The sequence below is a fragment of the Heterocephalus glaber genome, unplaced genomic scaffold (assembly GCF_053883595.1).
Source record: "Heterocephalus glaber isolate CG9 unplaced genomic scaffold, H.glaber_assembly_v1.0 deba00001555, whole genome shotgun sequence".
NCBI lineage: Eukaryota > Metazoa > Chordata > Mammalia > Rodentia > Bathyergidae > Heterocephalus > Heterocephalus glaber.
In genome coordinates this window covers 14,556,110-14,574,412 of record NW_028258346.1, presented here as the reverse complement: position 1 = coordinate 14,574,412, position 18,303 = coordinate 14,556,110, and the positions used below count along the sequence as shown (strand labels likewise).

Sequence of the window (18,303 nt, the reverse complement as noted above, 5' to 3'; positions counted from 1 at the left end):
CTGCACAGAGAAATGAGGCAACTTGCCTGTGATAACACCACTGACACATGGTGAGGCCCCTGACCTAATGCCCTGAAAATTCTCTGACATGCTAAGACTTATTCATAGGTACAAACTAGAACAATACACTGGTAACATTGGACCAATAAAATTAAAAGGTTCCATATATATAGTACTGGCAAGCATGTGAGGAAAATGTCACTTTTAAGTGCCTTTGGTGAAAATAGACACCTTTTTTTGGTGTGTTTTTTTGAAAATGTTCTTGTATGTATTCCAGGCTGGCCTTGAACTCATTATGTAGCCCACATGGCCTCAAACTCATGGAAATCCTGCTGCCTCAGCCTTCCGAGTGCTGATAGTACAGGTATGTGTCACCATGTCCAGAAAAAGTAGAAACTTCAAGGGCAATTCAACACTATCAAAATTCAGTATGGATGCATTTGTACTTTGGGTCAGCAATGTTATTTCTGGGAATTCACTCTATAGACATGCTTAAATAATTATGCAAGATATCAATATATAGAGATTTACCACAATATTGTTTGAATTCATTGAAAACTTGGAGTCAGTGTAAATGTCAGTTGATAAGGCAGAGATAAAAATCATGTGACAACTTGCAATACAATATGAGGCGGGTTCCCGAACACTGATAGGATATGCCACAAATGTATACTCATAGGTTGTATCAGTTAGCTAGGGCTGTGTAACAAAACACCATGGATAGAGGATCTTAACAGAAATTTGTTATGTCACAGTGCTGGAGGCTGGAAGTTCAAGATCAAGGTGCAAGTAGGACCAGGTTCCTCTGAGTCCTGGCTTCTTGGGTTGCAGGTGGTCACCTTCCTGCTGCCTGTATTGTAAGTGTGTGTGTGTGTTTGTGTGTGCTACCAGAGGTTAAATCCAGGACCTTTGCACAGAGCTATATCCTCAACCCTTTCTTTACATTAAAACATTTTTTAAAAATTTTGAGGCAGGGTCTCTTTAAATTGCTAAACTGCTCAGGCTGGGCTCAAACTTTTGGTCCTTCTGCTGCAGGCTTCCAGGGTGCTGGAATTACAGGCCAGGCGTGTGCTGTGCTGGCTGCCTCTTTGCATCATCCCTCCCACCATGTACACTGCAGAGGTCTCTGTTACCCGATCTCCTCTGCTAGTAAACACACCAGTCAGACTGGATCACACACTGCTTCAGAGCTTCCGCTCTCATGAAGAGTACAGAGAAATGACATTTCCCCACATGCTTACTGGAACTAGCTATAGCAAGCTTGTAGATTTTCATCAACTTTGGCAGGCCATAACTGTCAGTTTAGAGGTCTTATTGCCAAGTACAGGCACCTTTGGAGGCCCTGGGCATTAGGGGTATGAGATAAGAATTTTAGGAGGGACTCAATCAGTCCACAACACAGATGAAAAAGGAAGATTGGCTCACTCTGCCATCAGTGTTGTCGTTTTCGTGTAATTTAAGAAGACACATAAAGGCTAGTATTGACACTGAAATGTTGTCTGCAAGGCTCTCCAAAGAACTTTTAAAGACTGACTTTTGAGGTTTAGAAAGGAGGGACAATGAGCTTGGAGTGTGGTGAAGGGTAAACACCTCATTGACTTTTACACCTTTCTGTGTTCAGTATCCTAGTCATGTGGAAGCATTACTTTGCATTTATTTTTCAAGTGTCAGCAGAGGCTACCTAGATAGCAGGGATTATTGATCATTTTAACTTTTGCCTCTAAGTTTTTGATGGAAATCTTTCTAACTATAATTAAAATTTTTTTAAAAATCCTAAAAAAGGAGTAAGAAGAAAATTGAAGAGAAATGAGGAGCATGTATATGGGGAGAGTTACTGGTTTAGGGTTGGACTCTGTTTTTGGTGTGTTGCAGTATATTGATGGTCTTTGGAGGCGGGGGACTACCATAAAGTTTCTTTCTTTTTTTTTTTGGTACCAGGGATCAGACCAGGACCTTGTGCGCTTGTGAGGCAGGAGATGGAACCACTGAGCCAAATCCCCAGCCCTACCATGAAGTTTCATGATCCTTGGTCCTAGCTCCATTTTTACTGGTGTTATTTTGATCTATGAAGTTTTCTTGAAGGTTAATCTGTGTTAGGAAGATGTTGTGCCTTCTCTTTATTTGAAATAGTCCAAAAGGGAAAAAAAGTTACTGTCAATTATATCTATATTCTATCGATCTACCATAGGGATTAAACCCAGCAAATTATTAACCATAGCCCACTTTCTATTACCAGTGGGCTCCTGGGTCACCTTTGTGGGTCAACAGCTGTGTTTATCAAATGCCAAAGAATTTTAACATTTATTCCAAGGAATGTCATTAGGAGGGGAAATCTGCTGCTCATAGGAAGCCATATACTTCCTCCAAAGTGAGATTACAATAGTTTTTTTTAATCACTCGCCTTGCAGTACTGGTATGTGACTGCTTCTCTGGCTCTTTGACTGGAAATGGTTGAAGGCTTTGACCTATGAAGAGTGGAAGGAAACTGGGATTCTTACAGGCCCACTGCTGAGTGCCTTTTGTGTTCTAACTTGATCTTCAAAGGCAGCCTAGGAAGTGAGCCCAGTATTATTATTCTCCTTTGCAGATCCGGAAGCAGGGAGGTAAAAGGACAATTTCAAGGTAAAGCAGGTGGGGCATGGTTGGATTTGGTGTTGGATTTGGAGCCCCATGTTCACCTGAGTTTCACCCAGAAGTTCACAGAAGGGCTCGGAAAGACCCCCCCAGTTACCAGGCTTCAGTTGTGATGATTAATTTTGATTAGATTGAGAAAACCCTGGGAAATCAGTAAAGCATGCTTATGGGTGGCCTATAGGGAGGTTCCAGAGATGATTGGCATGTGTGACAGCCAACTGAGTGGGGAATCCTGCCCTGGACTCAAGTGGCACCATCCAATTGGCTGGGGACCTCCATGGAACAAAAGCAGGAGGAGGAAGCTCCTCCCCCTCCTCTCTCTCTCTCTCTCTCTCTCTCTCTCTCTCTCTCTCTTCCTCTTCCTCCTCCCCCCTCCTTCCCCTCTCATTCCCCCACCTCCTCTCCCCTCTTCCCTCTCTCCTTTGGGCCACCATGTTCCGTTCTCTGCCATGAAGTTCACCTTTGCCTCAGGCCCAAAGCAAGGGTCCCAGAGACCATGGAAACCACTGAGACCATGGAAACCACTGAGCCCAAATAAACCTTTACTCTTTAAATTGCTTTCCTCAGGCATTTTGTCACAGTGATGGAAAGCTGATGAACACAGGGGCTTACCATGCTGGGGCAAGACTGCTGGCCAAAGACTTGAGGTTCCTTTAGAAATAGGACAATTGAAGGCCCTCACTCAGCTCTGGAGACCCTGGTTAGACAGAGCTGTGTCACTGAGCCTCAGTGGATTTTATTCACAATTTCTTCTTTCTTTTTTTCTTGTAGGTTTAAAGAATGAAGCAACAACTCCACTATGCAGGAAGGTGCTTTGGCATTGGGTTCTTTGTGGGCAGAGTGGCCTCTCTCTTTTCTATCAGGTGATTGACTAGATATTCAGGGTCATCTTGTGTTTTTCTTTCAAGATTTTATTAAGAAATTGGACTTTATAAATCCTCATGAATTTTATTTATAATCTCATGGTAAAAAAGTTAAAAAGATATAGAAATGTAAAACTGAGAATGAAATCCTATGTAACTTCTCACTCCAGAAAAAAGCTTGGAATATAAACTACCAACTATTTTACCATGGTATCATTGAACTTACTGCATGCCAAGCCATACTGCAGCCTGGAGTAAAAGGAAAAAGTCAATAATACCGATTTTGTCTTCAGTTTGTTTTATTTATTTATTTATTTATTTTGGTGATACTGGGGATTGAACCTAGGGCCTTTGCACTGAGCTACATACTCAATTCTTTTTACAAATTCTTTATTTTGAGACAGGGTCTTCCTGAGTTGCTAAGTTACCCAGGCTGGGCTCAGACTGGTGATTCTCTTGCTTCAGCCTCCCGGGGCACTGGGATGACAGATATGCACCACCTTGCCTGGCTTGATCTTGTCTTTATTTAAATTTCTGATCTTTTGTTCAACAGGGACAATTTTTGCATTACTTTGATTTTGTATCACTGCATTGAAACATTATCTACAGTGATCACTGAATTATTGTTTGGCATCTCTTGTCTTCTGTTTGGCAACTGAAATGAATTCTGCTGGTCTCCTTCATTTCTCCCACCTTACCCCGGCCTGGAATGTATACATTACTATTACAGGGCCGGGGATTTAGCTCAGTGGTTTCACCGCCTGCTGCGCAAGCGCAAGGACCTGAGTTTGATCCCCAGTACCAAACAAAAAAACAAAACAAAAAAGAATACACAATGTATACATTACTATTACAAATCTTTTCTGTTTTTTGGCTTGTTTTACAAAATAACCATACTATAATTAGAGCAGTTATACTTCTACAACACAGTGCAATTCTGTGACTCTCCCTTCTTCTTGCTTTACATATGTTAATGTAATCCCCATAACAACCCTGTGAGGTTAGTATACTTAGGTTTCTTTCATCGTATAGATAGAAAGACAGAGGCACCCGGAGCTGGAGTGCTCAGGTTCACAGCTAGGAAGAAGCAGAGCTGGGACGTGGATCCAGGCAGCCTGGCTCCGAGAGTGTGGACCCTGACGCACCAAGCACTTCTCTCTTCCTCTAGGTAGATGGTCCTGTCACCCACACTGGCTTCTTACTCTGTTGTGACCCTTTTTCAATTTCAACACAGAAGACTTCCCCATCCTTGATTCCCAGGGTAAGTGGAACTAGCAGGAAAAGCCTCAAGTGTCTCTTAACAGCAGCTGGCAGACCCTCTCTTGCAGGCCCTGCATCTGCCTGTCTCTGTCCTTTTTCTGACCCTGAGCGTTTCTCTCCAGTGGACTCTGACTGTGAGTCTGTGGCTTCTCCTCTCGTGTGTGACGCTCATATTTTGAAGGCAAGGACTCCGCCAGCGATCTGTCTGCCGTGTGCGTGGAGCCACCTCGTCACAAGCTCGCTCAGGGAAAACATTTGGAGCACAGATTGCAGAGCACCTGAATCTGAAATGTTTATTTCTTGGCTGGCTTTTATTTTCTTCCAACTATCAAAGGAGCTCTGGCTGAAAGTGATGCATTAATCACTTGTCTAATTTCATTTCTTAAATCCTAGTTATTTTTAAATGATAAGTAACATGAGTTACTGCCCTTTTCGATTTAGAAACCTGTTCCAAATTCCGAGTGATGGCTACCTCTTTGTTCACATCGTCTTTGGATGCTTTTCTTTGGGGTTTTGGTGATAATTAAGTGCTTGTGGTTCTTTCATTGCTATGCATGCTCATTACTGATACAGTTCATGCACTCTGGGTTATTTAATTTAGGTATCGGTTATTTCTAGTAAACGGGGATATGGTTGGGATTTCTCCATAAGTGGGCTAAGCAGAAAAGTCTGACCTGGCCTGGTTATTATGCTACAGGTTGCCTTTTCACTGTGAGTCCCTAGCAAATCCTGCTAACAAGGTTGCCAGTTCACCTTCTCCGTGGCTGCATTCCATGGTCAAACTCTGTGCCCAGCAATGCACCGTTTGCAGTGTGGAACACGATTGCAAAATGTGTGTGTATTCCAATCTTTCATTATTTTGGGAAACAGCCAGGCAGGGCCAGGTCCCTTGAAGCACAGTGGGCAGAGGACAGAGGAGCACAGCCCGGCTGGCTAGTGTGAGCACTCTGTGAGGGTGGCCGGGTAGAAGGGGTTGGTAAGTTAGGAGCTGCCATGGAATGGACAGTTCTCTTTCCAAATTCAGTCTGAAGTTCTAATCCCCCCAGTACCTCTGAATGTGAGTACATTTGGAGAAAGAGCCTTTAAAGAGGTCATGTTTTGGAGACAGAGTCTTGCTATGCACTTCAGGCTGGCCTCTAACTCATGGCGATCTTTCTGCTTCAACCCCAGAGCACTGGGATTACAAGCATGCGCCAGAGAGGTCACTGAGTTAAAATCCAGTATCACAGCGAGGCCTTCAGCGGAGTGGCTGGTGTCCCGCTAAGACCAAGAGACCTGGGCACGGCCAAGGGAGGCACGTGGAGATGAAGGGAGAGGAGGGCCTTTCAGAAGCCCAGGAGTGAGGCCTCACAAGAAACCCGCCCACCTGGGCCCTCAGTCTCAGCCTCTGCACCAGAACTGTAAGGAAATGAATTTCTGCTGTCAAGGCCACCTTGCCTGTGGCTCTGTGTCACAGGAGCTGTAGAAACTAAGCTAGCTAGAAAGCAGCTGCAGCAGAGTGGACCTTGAGTTGGAGACCTGTCAAGGTGCTCAAGTAACAACCTCATTAATCTTATCGTTCCTGGATTATTACCTGACCATAGATTTTCTATTTTGAATTGTAGTGACAATTAAATAACGCTTCTAGCCTAAAGAAATCAAGTACTGATGGATGCTCCTGACTTATGCTGAGTTACTTCCAGAGAAGCCCATCGCTTGTTGGAAATATTGTAAGCTCAAAATACTTTGATGCCAGAAGAGCAGGTGCACTCTGGGAGTCTGCGACAGGAGGGTCACAAGTTCAAGCCCTGCTTGGGTGATTTAGCAACTTAGGAAGACTTTGTCTCAAAAATAAGAAAAAGAAAGAAAGAAAAGCGAAAGGACTGAGCTCAGAGCAAAGGCCCTGGGTCCAATCCCCTGTACCACTGAAAAGAAAAGGAAAAAACAAATCAAATACTCCTAACCTCTCCTACTCCCAGCTTAGCAATGCAGCTGACCACGGATGCTGACTTGTTTCCCCTCTGGCTCGCTGATGCTGCCCAGCATCCTGAGAGGCCTGTAATGAGTATTGGTAGCCTAGGAAAAGATCAAGATTTAAAAGTCAAAGTATGGTTCCTACTGATTGGATATCATGTCCTCACCAACATGTGGGGTCGAAAAATCTTAAGTGGAACCATTTTAAGTCAGGAACCATCTGTATCCTGATGAATGGGCTACAGATGACCAGGGAGTTAAATTTCAGTTATGGACTTGGAAGGGAGGAGTCTGTAACACCGAATCCCCAAATCCCCCCCAAATCCCAGTGAGTAAACACAGCACCATTGTATTTCCCCCTCGTTTGATTTTCCAGCCAGGTGTTGGCAGGCTGGCCTGCTCCACGGTGACTAGGGAATCAGGAACCTCAAACCCTCTGGCCCTGTCTGGAGTGAAGAGGGAAGAGGACAGTGTGAGGCTGCCAGGGGCAGGGTTAGAGGTCAGACCTGTCTGTGGCACATGACTTTCCCCATAATGCACTGCAAGCACCGGGCACTGGGCACTGGGCAGGGCAAGGGACATGGGGGAACAGATCGATGGAATCAATGATGCTGCTTTTGAATGGTAACTCTGCATCTTTCAAGATGCCTTTTTTTCTAGCTAATCAGTGGATTTATCATTGACATTCATAAATACACACCTCTAATAAAAATGACCACAGGATTCTTGTCCTGGAAATCATTGAAATTTTTCCAAAATATTCATTTGAAAAAATAATGGCGCCTATGACAAGACAACATTGAGCAAAAAGATCACTTAGAATGGGAATTCTGTTCCTATCAGACATAAGTCAGGGTTATAACGTAGTGGACTGGACTTGAGATGCCATTTAACACCAACTGGTGACCGTATAGAAAAACTAGTAACTGCTACTCTGCTGGTCATCCTGCGTTGGCGCAACTCCTTCAGAAAGCGGTGTGTAAAACTGGGAGCCACAGCATTGTTTCTACAGCTTGATTCAGCGTTAGCAATCCGATGACTTTATTCCAAAGAAAGAATTTAACCTAAAGAAACTATATGCGAGGATCTGTTCATTGCATCGTTAGTCTTAATAGATAAAAATGGAAGTAAGCTTACCAATGCCAAATAATTATCTTAAATACCCAACATCTAACTAGTGACTGGCAGAGTAAAAACTTGAAAATTAGAATTTTGTTTCAAATTGACCGGGAACAGCGGAGGCAGAACCTGTGAAACCTTATCAGAGTTAGTGATCTAAACGGAAGTTTCCTTCTCTCCCTCGTCTGGAAAGTGCACTGTGGTGATTATTAAGACAATTTTCCTGGCTCTGAAAAGCTTCAATCCTGCTTGCCTATGGAGCTTCTCTTGGGGGAACCAGAGAGAGAGAGAAAGAAAAAAGGTTAAAATAAAAGCACCCCTCACTTGCTGCTAGCAAACAGCGATGCCCCAGAAGGAGAGCAGGTGATGATTTTCTAAATACTCGCCGTGATTTGCGTGTGGACTCTGGCAGGGAAGGAGTAACCCCGCTGCTTCCTGTGAGTCAGGGACGGTGTTTTCTGCTCTATGTCCTGAGAGGCGAGGTCACCCTGGGCCCCGCTGCCCCTTCTCCTTCCGTGACTGTAGGCTGTCGGAAGTGGGAATTCCACTCAGGGTGCTCGCCGGACAGAAGGGGCACGGTGGGGAGCAGCGGCTCACATGGGTTCTGTTTTGCCGATGGATGAGCCTTCTCGCCTCCCTTCAGCCGCCCCTACCTGAGCTCCCCAGGGAGACAGCCCTGACAGCGTCTCTCCTATGCAAGGTGCGGGGAGAAGTCAACCCAGCCGCCTGGCAAATATATATATGATCAAAACTCTGTCTAATGTTTAAATACAAAATTTACTACAATAAAAGGCACAATGCCATTAATTGCCCTCAAAATATTCCCCCTTGCTGTGAACTCACTTTTCCATCATTCTTGCCACTTTCTGGAGCAGTTCTGGAGTCCTCTTTTGTGTCTTTAAGAGGTTTTACCAAAAATACAGTGGCTGCTGCTGCTGAGTGTGATCCAGAAAGGCAGGCTCGTAAAAACACGACACCGTATCCTCATCCACATTATTCTCCAGGCCCGGCACCGTGTGACTTCTGGCTCTTCCCCGAAGCAGGATGACAATGCAAGGTAAACATTCTGAATCAACTCAGGACATCAAGGCAGCTATAACAACACAACTCAAGACATCCATGAAAGAGGACTCCAGAACTGCTTCAGAAAGTGGTAAGAACAATGGGATAAGTTTGTTTGAAGTGAGGGGGAGGGTTTTGAGGGGGATTCATGACAACGTGTCTTTTACTGTAACACATTTTAAAAAATGGAAACATTCACCATATATTTCAATCATGCCATGTATGTGTCATATATAGAATTTTAAAGGTCTCTCTGTAGAAGGCATGAGTGGGAACAGATTTACCAAGAGAAATGGCAATGGAGGGCAGAAATCATAACAGCAAACACAGTAATTATAGGATGGCCAAAGACACAAGAAGAACTCTTGCCCAGTGCCTCCCTCAGCCCTGGCCCGACTCCCTGATTCCTGGCCCCGGGCCTATGCCCATGGCTACTGTGGTCCCCGCAGTAAGTGCTGGGCCTGCTCCCTGGTGGTTCTGGGAGCTCTGCCTCAAGTTCCGGGTACCACCTCCCCCGGTGATGGTGGGAGCTTTAAATAAACACAGCCAAGGGGAAGAGAGAGAGAAATAAGAACCCTGTGTTCTCACAGCACACAACAAGGCTCCTTGTGGCTCCAGCCCCTGGAGCTCCCTTCCAGCTGTCCCAAACATTTTCTCTTCCAAGAAAGCACTTTGCAAATGATACCTTGGACAACAGGAACAGTTCTGAGTCACCAACCACACAGCAAGCCGGAGGGTGGGAAAGTCCAGCCGTGCTGGGTCCAGGCTGGCGGCAGCGTGGAGGCTGGGACAGGCCGTTCCTGTGGAATCCAGGTGTGAGCCCGGTGCCACCGTTCTCTCCTCTTCTCAGAAGAGGGCTGGCCGGGCGGTGGCTGCGGGGTTCTGGCCAGCCGAGGGTCCTCCTGGCCCTCTGAGCTCTGCCAGTTTAGCTGCCTATCCCTTCTTCTCGTCTCCTATCTGGTTCCTAATCTCTCTCTCATTCCATTTAATTTTTTTTAACGGCATGTTTACTATGCACCAATATGTGCCGGCTGCCAAGGAGGCTGCAAAGAAGTAAAAGGCAGTTCTTACACAAGTCAAGCTTGGAGCCAAGAGCCTGGCCCAGGGATGGTAACCCTGATTAAGAGTAAAGAGTCCAAACAAGACCAGGATGTCCACAATCCCCACTCCTGTTCAATATAGCTTTGGACACATTAGCCACGGCAATTAGACAAGGGAAAGAAATAAAAGGAATAAAGATAGGAAAGGAAGAAGTCAAATTGTCATTATTTGCAGATGACATGATGTTCTATATAGAAGACCCCAAGAATTCCACCAAAAGTCTTCTAGACTTAATAACCAAATTCAGTAGAGTAGCTGGATACAAGGTCAGCACACAAAAATCAACAGCTTTCCTCTGCACGAACAATAGACTCACTGAGAGAGAAATAGGGCAAATAATTCTTTTCACAATAGCATCCAAGAAACTGAAATACCTAGGAATCAACCTAACAAAAGAAATCAAAGACCTCTTCTCTAAAAACTATAGCACTCTGAGAAGAGAGATTGAAGATGATATCAGAAAATGGACAGACATCCCCTGCTCCTGGGTAGGAAGGATGAATATAGTGAAAATGGCCATACTTCCAAAACTGCTATGTAGATTCAATGCAATCGCAATTGAAATCCCAGCAGCATACTTCATGGACCTTGAGAAAACTATCCAAAAATTCATTTGGAACAAGAAGAGACCCAGAATAGCAAAAGCAATTCTGGGCAGCAGAGACATGGTAGGGGGTATCACAACCCCCAACTTGAAACTATATTACAAAGCTACTGTGATAAAAACAGCATGGTACTGGCAACAAAACAGACCTGAGGACCAGTGGAACAGATTAGAAGATGCAGAAACAATGCCAGACACACTCAGCCATCTCATCTTTGATAAAGGAGCCAAACACCCTCACTGGAGGAAAGATAGGCTCTTTAATAAATGGTGCTGGAAAAATTTGGTTTCAACTTGCCAAAGAGTAAAACTAGATCTATTTCTCTCATCACACACTAAACTAAAATCAAAATGGATTAAGGATCTAAATATTAAAATAGAAACGCTGAATCACCTTGAACAGAGGTTAGGTAGAACTCTTGAAGACACTGGTGTAGGAAAAGATTTTATGAACAAAACCTCAGTTACCCGTGAACTAGCACAAACAAGTGGGATCTCTTCTTATTAAAAAGCTTCTGCACAGCAAGAGAAACCACCAACAGTGTGAAGAGACAACCCACAATGTGGGAAAAAAATCTTCACCTGCTGTTCCTCAAACAAAGGCCTACTATCTTGAATCTATAAACAACTTAAAAAAATCAGACCTCCCAAATTTAAAGACCCAAACTAAAAATGGGCATCTGAAATGAACAGACATTTCTCAGACAAAGAAGTAGAAATAGCAAATAAACATGAAAAAATGTTCAACATCACCAGTCTTTCGAGAGATGCAAATGAAAACAATGCTGAGATTTCACCTCACTCCAGAAAGAATGGCTGCTATCATGAAATCATCCAATAACAAATGCTGACGGGGCTGTGGGGAAAGAGGAACACTGCTCCACTGCAGGTGGGAGTGTCGACTGGTGCAACCACTGTGGAAATCAGTATGGAGATAACTCAAAGAACTAGGACTGGAAGTACCATTTGACCCAGCTATTCCCCTGCTGGGTATCTTCCCAAAAGAAGTAAAAGAATCATACCACAGTGATATATGTGCACCCATGTTTATAGCAGCACAATTTGTAATACCTAAAACTTGGAAGCAGCCCAAGTGCCCATCAACTGGAGACTGGATAAAGAAAATGTGGTTTTTTTATAAAATGGAGTACTACTCAGCCATCAAAAATGAGAAATTAGAGACATTTATAGCTAAATGGATGCACATTGAGGTGATACTCTTAAGTGAAATAAATATGACACACATTTGTAAATGCCAAATAGTTTCTCTAGTGTGAGAAACTGAAAGTGTAAATAAGGACTAAAAGGTATAATAGATAATGTGAAATAGGAAGAAAAGGGGCAAAGGGGAAGGAAGTGGGAGGGGTAGGGGAAAGGAAAAAGGGGAATGGAATTAATATGAAAAAATGGAAACAAAGTCTTTGTAAATAGGGAGGGATGGAGGGGTTGAAGGAAGGGCAGGGGAAGGGGGAAAAATAAGAACCAAGAGAGGTTATGTAAAGGTGCAAATTTCCAGTGATGAATGTCATTATATTGTACACCTAAAATGTACCAATAAAATAAAATTTAATTAAAAAAAAAAAGAGTAAAGAGTCTTTGGTTCCAGAATGTCCCTGTCACAGTTCCACCGTATCATGTTGGGAAAGTCACTGAATATTTCTGAACTCAGTTTTCTCACCTATAAAATATGGGGTCATGAAGTTGGTCCACCTTTTTCCACTCTGTTGAGATTTCATGGAGGGTCTGTTCCCTCGGTGGAGAAGAAAGCATCACAGGTCTTAGAGAGATCTTATGGAAGAACTAGAACTTGGACCAAGTCCTCTGGAAGGACTAGGGTGTGTTAATGAGCTCACCAGTGGCTGCCTCTGAATCCCTCGATTTCATGCTCATTCTTCCTCAGTTCTGTGGCTATGTCTGATGGGCCATTCTGGGACCTTCGGTGGAATTGGTTTCTCTAAGTGTCTTTGCCTTTTCATTTGTTTTAAAAGAGAAAATGTGGAGGAAATTGTGTTGGGATGTGGAAAACTCAATTTCACAACCTTATTACCAGATTTAGAGTCCATTTAGTATGGTGACTATTTAATTCAGTACACTTTGATATCTAAGTTGAGATTGAAATACATAAAATGTGATCTGAAGTTTTTGGGAAAGGGGATATTGTATTGGCCATACAAATTATGGGTAGGTTTCCTGACGCCCATCCGGACCATGTGCCAAGTGAAGTCCTCTAGGGGACAACCCAAGCTCCCAAGTCACTGTGCTCTGTGTGCCTCTTGTCTTCACTTGTACGATGGACACGTTCTTCTATGCAATAAAGCTATGCTCACACAAATACAGTGCTGAGAGGAAGCCTCAGAACATGGTAGTGAACTCGAACTGAAATTTGTTGTGGTTGATTGTTCTGTTATTAGATAGAATTCCCTCAACTAACGGTTATTCTCTGGACAAAGTCCTTTTCCCTAAAGTAATCACACTTCACTCATGTGTTTCCTTTCTCTCTCACTTGGATTGATTTCTTCCAGGTTCTAAGGAATGAAAAACACTAACCCTGCAATCCTTATCACCAAGAACTGTGCACCCTAGTGACATGTAAAGTTTCCTTCAACACTTTTAGGGTCAAGGTTCTAGCAAACAAAAAGGACAAAGAAAGAAAAGTAGAGCAAAAGATGTTGTTTCTGTTGCTAAGATTTCAGGAGAAGGTGAGTGCAATCTGTTTCATGCATGAAGATCTTATGTCCTCAAAATCCATTAATTCAGAATTGGTGGGACTGCAATGCATGTTATATTAAGTAGTATTGCCTTCTGCTGTTCTTAAAATGGGGATTATTAAATCAACAATGTAAAGAACCAATGGGACTGTCTGTTAAATGCTCTGATAAGACTCTTTTTTTCTTTTTTTGGTACCAGGGATCAAACTGAGGACCTTGTGCTCGCGAGGTAGGCAGTGGTACCACTGAGCTAAATCCTCGGCCCTAAGACTCTTACTTTATAGTATTTTGAGACTGTTGTTACCATTTGCTTAATTTAGACTGAGAGCTACCAAAGGATAGGGTATCTATCTCATTCAGTTTTGTGCCTAATACTAATTGGATAAATGATTATATTTAAAAAGCAAACAGCTTTTCCATTCATTCTTTAAGCCATTTTAGCAAAATTCATTTACATTGAACTCATTAAGCCACAATTGCCAATGATTATCTGTTCATTAAGATGCCTACCTGGGAAACTCTTTGTTAATCTATGATTCCTATTGTTCTACAAAGTATTAAGATAACATGAAATGTGTTGAATAATTCACAAGCTTGGCTAACTTGGAATGACCACATCAATTAGATTAAATTACTATTATGTTATTATTTATTCTTTTAGAAGAGCTTTTATCATAAAGGAAGAGAAGTCCAAGAATTCACTTATCTTTGGTGCCTGAGGGGTTAACAAGGAGCTTCATTAGTTATTTTTAAAATTAAAATTCCTTTGAAATCATTTTATCTACCACTCGAGTCCTATTGTGTATTTTTTTTTACATTAACGCAGAACAAGCTTCTGAATATAAAATCAAACTGGGATTTGCTCTTAAACAATGTGAAGGGAAAAACCAGATGTTTTTTCCCGATTGTATCTGGATTTAGTAGGAAAATGTACTTGGAATTAAAACATTTTTCATAAGCTCCAAGGACAAGGTGCTCTGTTCTACTGAGGAAGGCAGAATGTAGGACAAACCCCAACGCTGGTCTGGCTTTGAAGGACACCCAGGGCCCAGACCCAACCTGGTTTTCTGCTCTCCCCCTTCAGGCCTCGGTAACCACACGGTCCTTTCTGGCCAGGCGCACCTTTTACAGTTCCATGAGTCCTGTGCTTCCCAGCCTGCTCTGGGAGCCCTTCACAGCTCCTTGAGTCCTCCTGCTGCTGAACGGACCTTAGAGTTCAGCACTGAGATAAAGTCCTGCGTCCTCTGGGAGTCCCTCCCACCCCTCCCCAGGTCGCATCTGGAGAGGCTTCTGCTGCCCACACTTGCTTGTAATTAATGGTTAATTAATGGTCTGCTCCGGGCCAGTCGGCTGTGCTAAGTGCTCTGCTGTTATCATAACAACCCAACCAGGTAGATCCTGTCATTAGCCCCATTTTACAGGTAGAAAAACAGGTTTTGAATGGTTAATGAATTTTGGCCTGGATGTCATCTTGTTCTTATCTGATTCCAAAACCTGGGTTCTCCCTTGAGCTGTTCTGCTTCTGAACACCCTGAAGTAGCTTTGTAGCCAGGCTTCTGTTTAATTAAAAATATTTTTATATCTTTAGTTTTTCTTCTGTAGTTTTCTCTGATTTTTAGATGGGAGGGTGAAGTGTTTCAACGGTGGATATTACATCTCATTCTTAAAATTTCCCTTTGGCTGTTAACACAGTGTCTTACATAATTGATGCTTGGTGAGTTCTTCTTAAAGGAGTAACATTAAAATAGATTGCTTAGATCCAGGAGATGGAGGAAGAAGGCCTGGAGGAGAGGGAATTGGACATAAAAAGAATCAAGATGTGTTATGCACATGTACCAGCTCCTCATAATGAATGTAATTATTTGGTACTACAAACATGTACTAATAAAAATAAAAATGGGCAAAAAGATTGCTTAGAACCATACTGATCTCCCAAATCTTGAATGTTAGAATTAGCCACAATTTAGATATTTTTCTCCTTACATAGTATTATAGAATAAATGTTTGCATTCTCTCAGCGTGTGGAAGCAGTTGTATTCCAAGGTGACGGTACTTGTAGACAAGGCCTTTGAGAGGTACTTCCAGTTAGGTTAGGTCTTGAGGGCGGAGTCCTCAGGAGATCTCTCTCCATCCTGTAAGCACGCAGGAAGGAGAAAACCAAGGAGAACCATATCGGTTAGCACCTTGATCTTGGATTTCTAGTCTCCAGAACTAAGAGAAAATAAATGTCCACTTTCTAAGCATCTAGTCTACGACATTTTGTTATAGCAGCCCAAGCAGACCATGGGATAGAGGTAGAGACATATGCCATATAACGGCAGTTGAGTCAATGACAGGCCCCATATACAATGGTGGTCCCTCAGTGGTGTATGGCTCAGTGATGTCATAGCTGTCTTAGCATGTGTAAGTACAATCTGCGGTGTTTGCACACTGACGAAATTCCCCAATAACACATTTCTCAGAATGTATCCCCTTTGGTAGGCAATGAGAGGTCTTTAGAAAACGTATGGGGTGTTAGGACGAAAGGAAAACACCCAGAGGGGCACCTGGAGAGAGAAGGCCTTGTAGAAGCCCTCATTGCCTGTGTAGCCCCCAAAAGAGCAACCGGAACATGGTGTGCATCCAGAACAATTACAAATTTAGTACCTGACACCGACAAGCAATTAGGATTGTTATTTCAGCTCAGCTCATCAGAAGGGGCATCACATTGCTTTCTGTCTGTAACTCTTTCAGGATCACACTGAACAGAGCAAGGAGCCCCCCGAAGTGCCTGCCCACTGCTTGTGCCCACCTCTGCCAGTCCATCTTGGTCCCACTGAGGCTCCAGTGCACTTCATCCTCATGGGAGAGCCAACTACTCCTGGTCTAGGGTGTGGATGTTTGAGCAGACCATCTTCCTTAGAAGCTCAGAGTGTGGTGGGGAAGTTCATGGTTATAGCAGGGTAGAAGTTGAAAGAGCCTCTGAGGCTGGCTTTGGAAAGGGAAGATGAGCTGTGAAATAGTCTACAAGAATGGCCATGGTGGCCAGAATGAGAAGTATTGTCAGAGTCACGTGGGACTTTGAACATTACCGTGTGACACATGGAACTACTGAGCACTTGCTAAGGACACCCGGTTTACCTTCTCCATCTCGTTTAACTCTTTCAAGGTACCGTGAAGAACTCCCATTTCACAGATGAGGAAACGGAGGCAGGAAGAGCATGAGTCATGTGGCCAAGGTTTCAGATGATACATGGCAGAGCCAGGACCAGGGATTGAGTCCACACAGACAGAGTGTGAGCTCCAAGTCCCGCTTCTCTTCAGCGTTAGAATGGAGGTGATGTGATACTGATTCCTCCTCCCCCTCTCTGCGTGGTTAGGTCCAAAGCAGAAAAGTTGCCAGTTACTGCTGCTTCACTATTTTCTAAGGATTCTGCTATTTTGGAAGCAGCAATTTTTGAGTTTCAACAAATATACACTTGGTACTTTCTTGATTGCCAGGTGCATTTGCCCAGGAGGTAGACCGATAATTTTGAGTGCCAGGGTAATCCAAGAGAAGGGAGTATAGTGAAAAAGACAAGGGGATCTACATCAATTCTTAGGAGGGTAGGCTGGGGTGCATTATAGTATAATTGCAAACAACCCCTTAATCTCAAGAGTTTAATGGAAGATCTTTAATTTCTTAAGCTGCATGAGCAAGGTAGGCGGCAGGATGCTCTGTAATCACTCGGGGTCTCCGAATGACAGAACTCCTTCCTGTATATAATATATAATATATATACTCCTGTAGGGAAAGGCAGAGAGAGAAACCTGGCAGCAACACTGAAGTGTTCACCCGGAAGTGGTTCACTTCTGTCACTTCTGTTGGCACTGCATTGATTAGAGCAGGTCAAATGGCCAACCCTCATTCAAGGAGGTGGAAGAGTTCAATTGCATCCTCTGCCTTGAAGGAGAAGACCCAGAAGGAGCCGAGGGACTGCTGCACCCCACTCTTCAGTGGCCAGAGAGGGTAAAGCAGAGGGTGGACCCTTGTTGAGTGGTGGGTGACCAAAGCAGTGTCATGTGTTTTGCAGAAATGAGAGAGACACACGTGGGACCACTACATGCCTCTGCTCAAGAATTGTGCATTGCAACTGGGGATGCCAGAGCTTTCCCGGTGAAAACATCACCATTTAAAAATGCCATCATCCAAATGTATTTCCTGCTCATTGGGGCCAAGCAAGAACAATTATGTGGTTCTACAGCACCATGGGAACCCAACTCTCGCTGTGTTTCTGGCCAGCATGAACAAGCTCTATGGCCTTTCCTGTCTCCAAAAAACAAAAGCCTACATGCAAGAATTCTTTTGTTTGGAGACAGGATCTTGCTCTGTAGCTCAGTCTGGCCACAAACTCGTGGCAATCCTCCTGCCTCAGCCTCACAAGTGCTGGGATTACAGGCCTGTGCCACCAGCCTGGCTTCGTGCAAGAATTCTTATTCATAAGCTACAGTTTATAAAGTTTTATCAAGTGCCAACATTAAAACCCAATTTACTTATTTCCCTTCAAGTATCATTGTGGTTTTTTTCTCTTTATAGTTTGGGTTAAGAGCCCTTTAGATTGGTAAGAAAGCTTGTATTTTATAATTTGATTAGTAAGTGCTCTTTCAATTATGCTTATGTAGAATTGGAAGCAGAGTTACTTTAGTCAGTTTTTGATGGTTCCTAGATGTGTACAAGGATGAAGTTAACAGATCTGAATCCTTTCCCTCCCCTCCCCGGCTTCCTGCCCCTCCCTTTCTCTTCCCGCTCCCGTTCTCTTCTCTTTTCTCCGCTCGTCTTTCCTCATCTCCTTCCTCCTATCTGCTCTCCACGCCTTGCCTGTCCTCCTCCTCCTCCTCCCCCTTTTTGTCTTTTCCCAGTCCCCCTCTGCTCCTCCTGCCCCTCCGTCCCTTCCTCCTCCCTTCTCATCTTTCCAATCACTGTTTCCCCAGATTGGCGCCCACTTCCTATCGGACCCACCTATTGCTCTCATTCCTAAGG

General features: G+C 43.6%; 1 long non-coding RNA gene across 12 annotated transcripts in view; it reads left to right on the top strand.

The window, feature by feature from the left end:
* The window catches only part of LOC101703601 (uncharacterized), a 37,283-nt gene extending 19,459 nt beyond the window's left edge, over positions 1-17,824 (top strand). For 2 of the 12 annotated variants that reach the window (XR_015442896.1, XR_015442895.1), the window contains 8 exons: positions 278-364; positions 3,406-3,497; positions 4,666-4,758; positions 8,834-8,982; positions 13,119-13,295; positions 13,504-13,533; positions 16,038-16,620; positions 17,357-17,824. This is a non-coding gene — a long non-coding RNA (uncharacterized LOC101703601). Of the gene's footprint in view, positions 1-277; positions 365-755; positions 3,498-4,665; positions 4,759-8,833; positions 8,983-13,118; positions 13,296-13,503; positions 13,534-16,037; positions 16,621-17,356 lie in introns of all 12 variants that reach the window. The other 10 variants (XR_015442905.1, XR_015442900.1, XR_015442901.1 and 7 more) reach the window with 10 other exon arrangements.
* The last annotated feature ends 479 nt before the right edge of the window (positions 17,825-18,303 follow it).